At 44.6% G+C, this 11,436-nt stretch overlaps 1 protein-coding gene across 30 annotated transcripts in view; it reads left to right on the top strand.

Annotated features, from left to right (window-relative positions):
* Window positions 1-11,436, top strand: part of MAGI2 (membrane associated guanylate kinase, WW and PDZ domain containing 2) — a 1,127,025-nt gene that overhangs the window by 1,075,511 nt on the left and 40,078 nt on the right. The gene's annotated exons all lie outside the window — the stretch shown is intronic.

Here is an 11,436-nt window from a genome sequence, read left to right as displayed (position 1 = left end):
AGGAACTGCCAGCCCGCTTCAAATCTTTTTCTTCCTAATTGGTCTTTCCATGGGACCTTTCCTACTATTCCTCTGCGTTGGTTTAAATCTGAAGTCCAGTGTCCTTGTTTTGCTATTCTCATGTCCTCCTTTCCTTGGGATCTTGAATTCTGTCAGACCATGATCACTTCCTCCCAAGTTCCCAACCACATTCACGTTCGCAACTAATTTATCCCTATTGGCAACACCAATTCCAAAATGGATGACCCCCGTAATCATTTCCAAAACTTTCTGAATTAAAAAGTTGCCCCCTCTACATGCTAAGAACCTGCAGGACATAATATGTTTTTCTGTAATAGTGTTCCAACAGCTATTAGGGAAGTGACAATCCTCCATTAATACTAGCTCATATGTGTTAGCTAATCTTGTTACCTGCTTGTAGAATGCCTCATCCACTTCCTTGTCATGATTTGGTGGTCTATAATAGACCCCCACCGTAGCGTCACTACTGTTCTTTTCCCTTAGTATCCTCACCCAGAGACTCTCAATAGGTCTCTGCTTACTTCCTTTTGGACCTTGGAGCAAGTGTATACATTCTTGACGTACAGCACAATGCCTCTTCTTTTTTTCCCAAACCTGTCCTTCTGGAACAAGCTATATCCCTCAGTGCTGGTACTCCCATCATGGGAGTTGTCTCACCAAGTCTGCAATGCAAATTAAGTCATGACTTTCTTCATATACCATGACTTCCAGTTCATCCTGCTTGTTCCCCAAACTCCTTGCATTGGTATGCAGGCATCAAAGATGTTTTGGAGACTGCCCTGTTGCTTTTCTTCTTGCCTCTTTAACACATTTGTGATGTCCAGTCCCTTCTCAAGAATTTAGCCCCTTCCCTTTGACTTCCTTACTTGAGGCTAGATGCGCATTGGCCAGATTTTTGTCACCATGCCCCATAAGACCTAGTTTAACGCTCTCCTTATCACATTAGCTGTATGATGTACAAAGATGATCTTCCCGATATTTGATAGATGGAGCCCATCCCAGCACAGTAATCCTCTTTCCTGGAATATTATATCTGCAGAATCCAAAATCTTTGAAACAAAATCTAAGAAATTAGGAAAATCAATCTAAATAAAGAATGTGGGTATAACCATCTACTGCAAAGGGTAATAAACACAAAAGAATAGCTTACCAGGGAATATAATTGAAGCAAAAAATGTAAATTATATAAATGTATATATAAAAAATGTAATATAATTGAAGCAAAAAATGTAAATTCTGGTTAAACTTGGATTTATGCTGGAAGTGGCCCACCTTGATTGTCATGCACATTGTGGGGAGAGTGGTCAGTTTGGATGAGCTATTGCCAGCAGGAGAGTGAGTTTGTGTGGGGGGGGGGTTAAAAAAACCTGGATTTGTGCTGGAAATGGCCCTCCTTGATTTTCATGCACGTTGTAAGGAGAGTGGTCACTTTGGATAGGCTATTACCAGCAGGAGAGTGAGTTTGTGTGTGTGTGTTTGGGGGGGGGGGTGAGAAAACCTGGATTTGTGCTGGAAATGGCCCACCTTGATTTTCATGCACGTGGTAAGGAGAGTGGTCACTTTGGATAGGCTATTACCAGCAGGAGAGTGAGTTTGTGTGTGTATGGGGGTGGGGGGGGTGAGAAAACCTGTATTTGTGCTGGAAATGGCCCACCTTGATTTTCATGCACATTGTAAGGAGAGTCACTTTGGATAGGCTATTACCAGCAGGAGAGTGAGTTTGTGTGTGTGGTTTTTGGAGGGGGGTGAGGGGGTGAGAGAACCTGGATTCCTGCAGGAAATGGCCCACCTTGATTATCATACACATTGTGAAGAGAGTGGTCACTTTGGATGGGCTATTACCAGCAAGAGAGTGAGTTTGTCTGTGGGGGGGCGGAGGGTGAGAAAACGTGGATTTGTGCTGGAAATGGCCCTTCTTGATGATCACTTTAGATAAGCTATTACCAGCAGGAGAGTGGGGTGGGAGGAGGTATTGTTTCATGGTGTCTGTGTATATAATAATGTCTTCTGCAATTTCCACAGTATGCATCCGATGAAGTGAGCTGTAGCTCACGAAAGCTCATGCTCAAATAAATTGGTTAGTCTCTAAGGTGCCACAAGTACTCCTTTTCTTTTTGCGAATACAGACTAACACGGCTGTTACTCTGAAATTAATTACAGATGCCTAGATTTTGAGAGAGGAGACAATAGAAAAGAATGGAGAAAAGATAGTAAGGGGAAACCAAAAAAAGAAAGGGAGGCATATGACGCTTCTTTGAATTATAAACAAAAGTAATTTTAACTTTACAAAATTAAAGATACTTTCAAACTGCACTACCAGTATCCATCAACCCATAAATCATTGGAGGGAAAATGGTGATCCACTGGGGTTGCATTTTAACTGGTGTATTCTGCAGTCTTAGATGATATAGACTCACCTTTTTTATAATCAGATAAATGGTGAGTCTGAGGTTACTAAACCTCCCTAACAGCTGCACTACAATATTTAATGTTCTGGATGATGAAGATAACAAGGAGACTTACCCTATCAGCTTGCTCCTCTTTCTGCCAATCCTGCCAAAGTCAGTCCCAACCCCTGCCCCTGTAGGAAGTGGACTCCGTGCTTGTAGAAGGGAAAAGCAAGGGACATGTGAGAAGGGGATGGACACTCTCTGCTATCATCACCCTGCAGATATGCGGGGATTTTCTGGTAGAAAATATTTCTGACCCAGACAATAATATTTCAAGCAAGTTATCCCTTCATGTTCAGAATAACCTTTACTTTAGATGTCATGTTTCTTGAGTAGCTGCTGGGGAAGCTGCTGGGATCTCAGCTGTGTTGTCATGAGCAAGGCTGCGGCAAGTGAACTGTGCTCTCATGAGCAAGTGTAGTGAACCCAACCTCCACACTATTCAGCAGCTATCCTATGGGTGGGTCTCATCCCCTGCTCACTCAGAATGCAAGCGCAGAAAAAAAACCACATAAATAGGAACAATAGGACAAAATCTTCACAAGGTGAACCTCCAGGCGCTTCCTCTCACCTGTGCAGATATTTCCTGGGTAGGGGACAATCTGGCCCTGTGTCTCTGAAATCAAAGCAAGGAAAAGAGGTGTGGGAAATGGAAAAAAGAACAGGAAAAACATTGTCAAAGTTGAGGGCTTGCAAAGCATGAAAAGTGCAACAAGCTGTGTTGGAGTCTACTCAGCAAATACATAAGAAAAGAAAACAGAGTGAAGAAGGTGAAAAAACACTACAAAGTTTAGGAGGATGTGAAAATCCTACACAGGTGAGGTCAGTGGCTGGGTCAATTGACTCAATGGCAATAAATAAACTGAGAAAGATGAGTGTACAAGGCTGATGGACCTGAAAGCATTAGCAATGAGATGTGAGACATTCACTTATGAAAGATACACTAAGAACACAGAGGAGATGAAACAATTTAAAGTACTGTCTGGAAGAGGGGGAAAGTAATGTAACTGAACTCAACAAGTGGCAAGATATCAAAGGCTCCGTGTTGTCTCTAAAGTATATTCACCCTCATATTCTTTGTTCCCAGTCCTGCACCATGCTATGTACTTTTGCAGCACTCAGCACTTTACAAGACTGAAGTGCAGAGCTGGTCAAAAAATGGTGTTTACTTCCCTGCAGAAAATTGCAACTTTTTGGCAAAAAAAGTCTAAAACCGAAAACAGAAAATTTCAATTAAAAATTGCTGCTATCGTGCCTTATGCCCCTATTCCCCTCTAGGGAACAGAATTCCAGACCGGATTACATTTGCCAAGATGCAACCCAGTCTTCCCTCCTACAGTGCATTATGGGAGATGTAATCTGGCTGGGGAATGCAACACAGGTTGGAGAATGGAGGCATGAGGTACACAAACTGCAACTCCCAGGAGCACCTGTTCATCATTTCTGAATTGAAATGTTTGTGTTTGGGACGTTCTGCTTTTGATGAAGATTCAAAGCTCTCCATAGAAAGTGGACACTTTTTGCAAAAATGTTCATTTAATTGAAAGCTCAATTTTCTATTGAAAAAAACTGTTTCAACAGAACATTTTCAACTAGCCGTAGTAGAAGTCGCCTTTTTGCTTTCCACTTGCCTGCGACTGTTGTTTATAACAGCTGCTGTATTTGCTTAGACATACATTGAATTACCTGTGCCAAAATCTATAAAACACAATAAATTTACTCCAGATTTACGGCAATGTAACTGAAAGCAGAAAATGATGTCATGTATCTGACCCATTGCTTTGTAAATCCTTTTGACACACATTTAGTATGAAAGATACTATAGAAAACCAAATTTTATAATATAAGCAAAAATTGTGTGAGGAGAGCAGCTGAAAGTTTGCCAGTGCTCTTCAGTGGCTGTGTTGCTGCTATTAAAATGTTTGAAATAGTAATTCTCCCCTCCCATTTTAGTAATTTCCCCTCTCTCCCATTTTCCTGAATGTCTGGATTTGATTTTGGATTACTGAAATCTGCAGATTCGTGGAAGTGCCTGAGTCTTTGTTATGGCAAGAATGTCCCTCGTGCACAGCAACAGACCACATGGCCTAGCGGATAGTGCAGTAGACTGGGACTCAGGAGACCTGGGTTTTATGCATGATGTTGTCACCAGCATCCTTGGACAAGTCCCTTCACACTCAATTTCCGCATCTGTAAAATGGGGATAATACTTTCCTGCTTTGTATAGCACTTGGAGATGCTACATAAGAACTAGTTATTATTTGTTTCTATCTGTGTTTCATTTGCTGTTTTTTAAATTCTGTATTATACTGTGCTACGTGGCTTACATTATACCTTGATGTGCATCGTCTGTTTCTCTTTATAAATTACCCACATAGAAAGCAGTTTTTAATGATTTTCAGAACCATTATGACAAAGAAATACACTAAGACAGCACATTCTTTAGTTGCTGCCATTATCTAGTGATTTGCAATCCACCCTAGTGGTACAAACCAACATTTAGCTGCCCTTTCCCTCTGAATTGTCAGTCCTCATGGGGCACTTTCATTCAAATGCCAATTCCTTACTTCATCCATCACTATCCAGCTATACTTGTAGAGAGGTTGGGGTGTGATTGATTAGAATTCTGGGAATTAAGTTGGTATATTCAGGCATATTAGCTGCATGCCAGCCCAGAGCATAGTGAGCCAGCATGCTATTTTAGTACAAATGGCAATACCCAAGGAAGTTTGTATTGACACATAGACAAAAATTTGACCAACTGTATTATGTATATACAGCAAAGAAATGTAAAATGAGTTTCTTTAGGATAGTAAATATATTTCAGCAGTATGAAGGCTTAATAAATTGTGAGATTTAACCACAAGTAAGAGATAAGACAGCATCATTCTCAAAAGCTGAATACATTTTATAGAGATCATTTGTGGAAAAGTAAAGAGAAAAAATACTTCTTTCACAAATGTGATTAACTTGATTCTCTCAAAAATGTGTTCAGCGTCACTCATTACAAACATCTTTATAACTCTATGGCTAATAACAAAATCCTTGTAACCAGATAAGGAAAAGAATGTTGAGTTAATAATATCTGCTTAATATGGTTTAATGTACTATTTTACAAATAAAATGTCAGGCAGATACTGTACTTAAACCTGCATTTTCTAAGAGAATTATAAAGCTTTCCTGCTCCATGATGTGAATTAGTATAAACTTTAGGAAATTATGCATAACATGCAGAGCATTTTTAAAAATAGTGCTCAGGAAAGATGCCAAATAGCAGGCCTGATGACTGAAGTCTTCTGCCCTAGAACAGGTACAGCATAAGCAGCACCTCTACAAAATTTCTCACACTGCCTCAGTGTGAGAAATTTCTCACACATTCACTGAGTTGGAGGGATAACCTATAGGAGTGACCAGAGGGCTCTGTCTCCATACACATTCAGTGTTTGGCCTCTATGTAGTCTTTCTAACCATGGTTCTGATGATTATCTAGAGGGAACTAGAATGAGATGACCTGTCCATTGAAAACAGAATTGAGAACACCAGACAGTTATCAGAAAACTTTCATTTACTAGCACTTTTGTTGGTATAACTTATGTTGCTCAGGGGTGTAAAAAACCCGTCCTTCTGAGTGACATAAGTTACACCAACAGAAGTGCCCGCGTGGACAGTGCTATGTTGGCAGGAGATACTCTGGTGTGCACATGGGAGAGCTTACAGTGGCGCCGCTGCATTGGTACAGCTGTGCTACTGCAAGGTCTCTAATGTAGCCATGGCCTAACAGTCTCTTCAGGTTTGGATACATGACATGGAGGTGAAGGGCTCTAGTACATCCTACTAACATTATATCATGGTACTCCATTAAAATAATTTTAAAAGTGTGTCCATTAAGCACAGTTAGAGAATGAACTAGCCTTTCAACTTCGAAAGCCAAATTCGGCTTAGTTTATGGGCAGCAGTGCAATTTTGCCAGCAAAGTTGGAGTGTGCACGTAGACCGTCAGCGTACCCTGAGCTGCCCTGGTCCTCTCCCAAGGCCCTTCAGCACTATGAGCCCCATCTCCTAACCCCATCACCACGATCCATGAACACCTCAGTCTTCCCAGACATTCACTCACTCATTCCTCCTTCCAATTTCCAGTTTCTCTTTACAAAATTCTCCTTGTCCCAACAATGTCCCTCCCCCCCATACACCTCATTACCCCCTCCAATTCTCCCCTCAGCCTTCACCCCAAGCTTGTGTTCCCCAAACTCCCTTTCCCCAAGATTTTCCCTCCCCTCACACTAGTTTGTGGTCCTCAATAGCTCCCTTCCCCTGTAACTGAACTTCTGTGGAAGGTGAGAAGAGAGTAAAAGCTGTAGCTGTTGCTGGGTAGGGGGCTGAAACTCCATTTCTTTTTTGCAGCTAGCTCAGATCCCTCCCTGCCCCACTGGACTCCCTCTTATCTGCGTATATTAACTTGTTGTGACCAAGCACAGAGCAGCTTCATGCCTGCCCATGAGGTAGAGCAATACCTAGTGCCCACTGTTACAGCTTTTTCTCTGCCCACTTCAGTAGCTGATTGTCAGCAGAAGGAAGATGGAATTACTGCTTCTCAAGGCAGCAGCCTCAGACGCCCCACTTTGCTGCCTTCCCTCTTTCCCTCCCTCTCAAGTGTCTGCTGAAAGACGGAGAGGGGAGGACACACATGTCATCCATTCCTCCCAAAAAAGGACATTCATACTTATGTGTGAAATTATTCTGAGGGTCTCAGTCCAGTCCAAATCATAATTTACACTGTAACTGGGTACATCTGATAACTTTGCTCAAATGTTTTTGATGCAGCAACAGCACCTTGCTGTGAGCAAGCTTGCACAGCGTCTGACTATTCCGTGCCAATCTCCAGGGAGTGAAATAAAGGCTTTCTTGTCTACACTCACTGAAAAAAAATCTATTCCAGAATAGCTATTCCAGTAAATTTCCAAGTGTAGACAAGCCCTTAGTCTTTCAGTTTCACTGAGAACAAATGTATGCAATAATACATAATGTAAAAAAATGTTTCAATTGTAAAATATAATGCCCATATAAGTGGGGGCTGTTATTTTTCTGAGGATAATTAGTCTCTTTCAAGAGGTTTAATTATAAAATCCATTAATAAGATGGCAGACAGTAATGCCCTCTGCAAAAACTCATCAGGGGCTGCTTTTACCATTAGATTTCCCTATTTAACATAGATTGAAAGCCTGCACATGCAATTACATTCATTTTTGTGCAGCAGGGAAACTGCACCTCTTTAATGACACAGACATATTTATTCAAGAATTGCATAGTAGCTGAGGCAAGTTTAAGGTAGGCTGGTGTGAGTAGTTTCAAAATATATAAAAACACAAACATCCTTTTTTGCAACATAGCAGCTATATACATTGTCTCCTTGTGTTGAACATGTTTAAAATTCTGATTGTATGTGCTGGTTGGCTTCTGTTCACAAGACAATTATTAATTACTTAAGTATAAAATAAGGATAGTTCAAAAAGTATGTAACAAAAGTCACATGCTAGAGGCTCTTTATTCTAATGACTTAAGGAAGCATTACATTTTTATTTCTAATTAACCTATCAATAGTTATGTCGCTTAAATACTCCTTAGGAATATTATCTTCTCATTATTGCCAGAAAACTTGCTGCCCAATTTCATAGTTCAGTTGTTTTTATGCATGGGTGGAGACTCTGAATTAACTTGAACTGAAACAAACTTTTTTTTTAGGGACTACTCTCCCCCGCACACACTTGTTTCATAAGTACATTCAATAAATTAATATGCCATGGAAAAAATAATAATGTTTATTTTTATGCTACTGTATTATAGGAATACAATACAGTAGCATTTTATTCATTAATTTAATCATGTCAGTAGATAAATTAGTGGATTCTGATAGGTATTTATCTCGACTAGTACTAAAAATTCCGCCAGAGCTACATTCTTTTAAAAAAGAAACATCACATCAAATTAATGCTTGTGAAAGTTTCCAGATTCTTAGCCCTGGAGACTGCATTTCCACAGAATAAGTACAGCACAGACAGCAGCCATGCAAGCTTCCCATAGTGACCTGCCAATGGGCTTCATCCTGAAGCGGGTGGGAATATTTTGAGGAAGGGGAAAATAACTCATTCATGCCTTGTCCTTTTAGTTGAGACTGCTAAGAAGGTTACAAATCACTGTTAGTGCCAATTGTGGGGGTGGTTATTGTGCTGCAATGCTTGCCTGCTGGGAACTGGAATGAGCCCACTAACTCATTTCACATAGGCCATCAAACAGCCATCAGATGGGCTGCTTTTATTATAACTGTGCATGCAGCTCCCTTGTAAAGCTGTTTTTAAAGAAAAAAATTGATGTAAAAGACTGGAAGCCACAATCTGTGGCTTTATGATGCTAAAATATTGAATTCCAAGGGCTTACATTCTCCAAATCCTGCATGCTATCTGTGCCTTTGAAAACTGGGGATTGGGGTGCAAGTGCTCTTGTGGGCTGCCATACAAAAATTACACCACATGACATGTTAGTACCAGACACTAATTCTCCAGGCATTTCAGGTTCGGTTCAGATAAGCATCCAATAAGGTGGGGATGTTTAGCTAAACCATTTAGGAACTATCCAGATCATTTTATACCCTCCTCACTTAACACCCCTCCTTTCTTCACAGGCCTCACATGACAAACTCAGAAAATTACCCTTCCTCCTGCAGGCCCTGCCTCTCCCACAGCCTTGAGAAGTCTTCTGACTTGAGATTCCTCCCTCTATGCACATCTTCTGTGGGTACCAAACTGGCCCAACCCTGCTCCTGCTGCTTGTTGGTAGGGCGGGACCAGCCTGCAGCACTCCATTTCCCCCATGTAACATCAACTTCTGGGGGCAGCCAGCCAGCCCACTGCCTCCTTACCTCTGCAACAGGACAACACCAAGTTCTTCCAGTCCCGGCTTGTGTCACTGCACACTAGTATGTTCACAGGCTGGGTTGGAGATGCCCAGGCTATACGAGGCTGGTGTGTTAAACAAGTCATTCTCACAACATAATTTAATTTGTGGACAAAGAAAGAATGCCGTCTAGTGTAAAAGCACAGGGGCCCAGATCCACAAAGGGACTTAGCTCAACTTAAGATTGTAGTGTACACATGCCCTAGGTTAGGTCGACTTACAGCCACCACAGTAATTACGGCAGTGGCTGATAGCCACACTACCCTCGTTCTGTTTGTGGTGCACATCCTCACGAGGAGCGCTTCCACTGACTGAAGAGGGGTAGTGTGAGGGGCTGAGAGCCAGGGCTGTTAGCTCCACACAGCTCCCCACCGGCAACCCAGCTGCCCCCCAGGGAAGGGCTTCTCACCTCCAGCAGGGAGATCCACGCCTGGAGGCCAGTCAGCTGCCATGCTCCCAGTGGGGAGCCGAGAGCCGGGGCGGGAGGAGGGGGCAGCTGAGCTCCCAGTCAGGAGCCGGGAGACTTGGTCCAGCCAGACTCCAGGGGGAGCCCACACAGTAGCTCAAGCCTGGAGCCTGGGTGGCAGCGCAGCTTGGAGTGGAGACCCAGCGGAGCCCTAAAAATTGACAAGCCAGACAACAACCGATGTAAAGAACGCAATGTCTACACGGACATTATGTTGTCCTAACTGCACTGACACAAGCCCTATGCCTCTGGTGGATGTGGAGTTATGATGTCAGTGTAGTAGGGCTCTTTCATTGGCAGGAGTGAGGCAGTCGTGTGTACGCTGACATAAGCTGCCTTACATCGACCTAACTGTATAGTGCAGACAGTGATGAGCTGCCAAAATCTTAACAACGGGTTCCCTCCTCACCCCACGAGGGGGTCGTTGCACACCCCCGCCCCCCGGGACTCCTGCCCCATCCAACCCTCCCGTGTTCCTTGACGCCCCCCCCCAGGACCCCTGCCCCATCCACCCTCCTCCCCTGTCCCCTGACTGCCCCCAGAACCGAGCAGGAGGGTCTCGTGGGCCACCGTAGTGGGTGCCCACCCCACCCCTAAGAGCCAGAGGCACCTGCCGGGGGGCAAGGTGGGGAGTCCCGGCGGTTCTTACCTGGGGCAGCTCCCAGGAAGCATCCGGCAGGTCCCTCTGGTTCCTAGGAGCAGGGGAGCGTAGCTAGAGGGGGAGCAGAGGGAGCGGCCGTTCCCCCACTGATCATATCAAAAGTGGCGCCTTAGGCGCTGAATCCCTGGGTGCTCCGGGCTTGGAGCACCCATGGGGAAAATTGGTGGGTGCAGAGCACCCACTGGCAGCTCCCCGCCCCGCGCCTGGCCCCAGCTCACCTCACCTCTGCTCCGCCTCCTCCCCTGAACGCGCCGCCCCGCTCTGCTTCTCCGTGCCCCCCCCCGCCTAGCTTCCCGTGAATCAGCTGTTCAGCGGGAAGCCGGGGAGGGCTGAGGAGCAGGCTGCGGCTTCCCACTCAGGCTGAGGGTGGCAGAGGTGAGCTGGGGTGGGGAGCAGTTCTCCTGCACACCCTCCACCCCCGGGTTACCCGCTGTGATGCGGGCGGCCCTCCTCACGCTCTTCCCGTGCCCGAGCTCACCTCCGCTCTGCCTCCCTAGGCCTGAGTAGGAAGCCGCTGCTTGCTTCTCAGCCTGCCCCGGCTTCCTGGGCGAACAGCTGATTCGCGGGAAGCCTGGGCGGGTGGAGAAGCAGAGCGGGGCGGCGCATTCAGGGGAGGAGGCAGAGGTGGAGCGGAGGTGAGGTGAGCTGGGGCCGGGGGTGGGGCGGGGAGCAAATTTTCCCCTTGGGTGCTCCAGCCTTGGAGCACCCATGGAGTCGGTGCTGAAGGCACCACCTTTGGCCGGTTAAATTTAGAAGCCCTAGCAGAACAACCGGTTCTAAAAGGGCTTCTAAATTTAACAACTGGTTCTAGCGAACCGGAGCGAACCGGCTCCAGCTCACCACTGAGTGCAGACCATTCCTTAGGCATGGCAATGCTGATTGTCACAATG

This window comes from Chelonia mydas, chromosome 1 (genome assembly GCF_015237465.2).
Source record: "Chelonia mydas isolate rCheMyd1 chromosome 1, rCheMyd1.pri.v2, whole genome shotgun sequence".
NCBI classification, from domain to species: domain Eukaryota; kingdom Metazoa; phylum Chordata; order Testudines; family Cheloniidae; genus Chelonia; species Chelonia mydas.
This window is presented reverse-complemented; position numbering and strand designations above follow the sequence as displayed.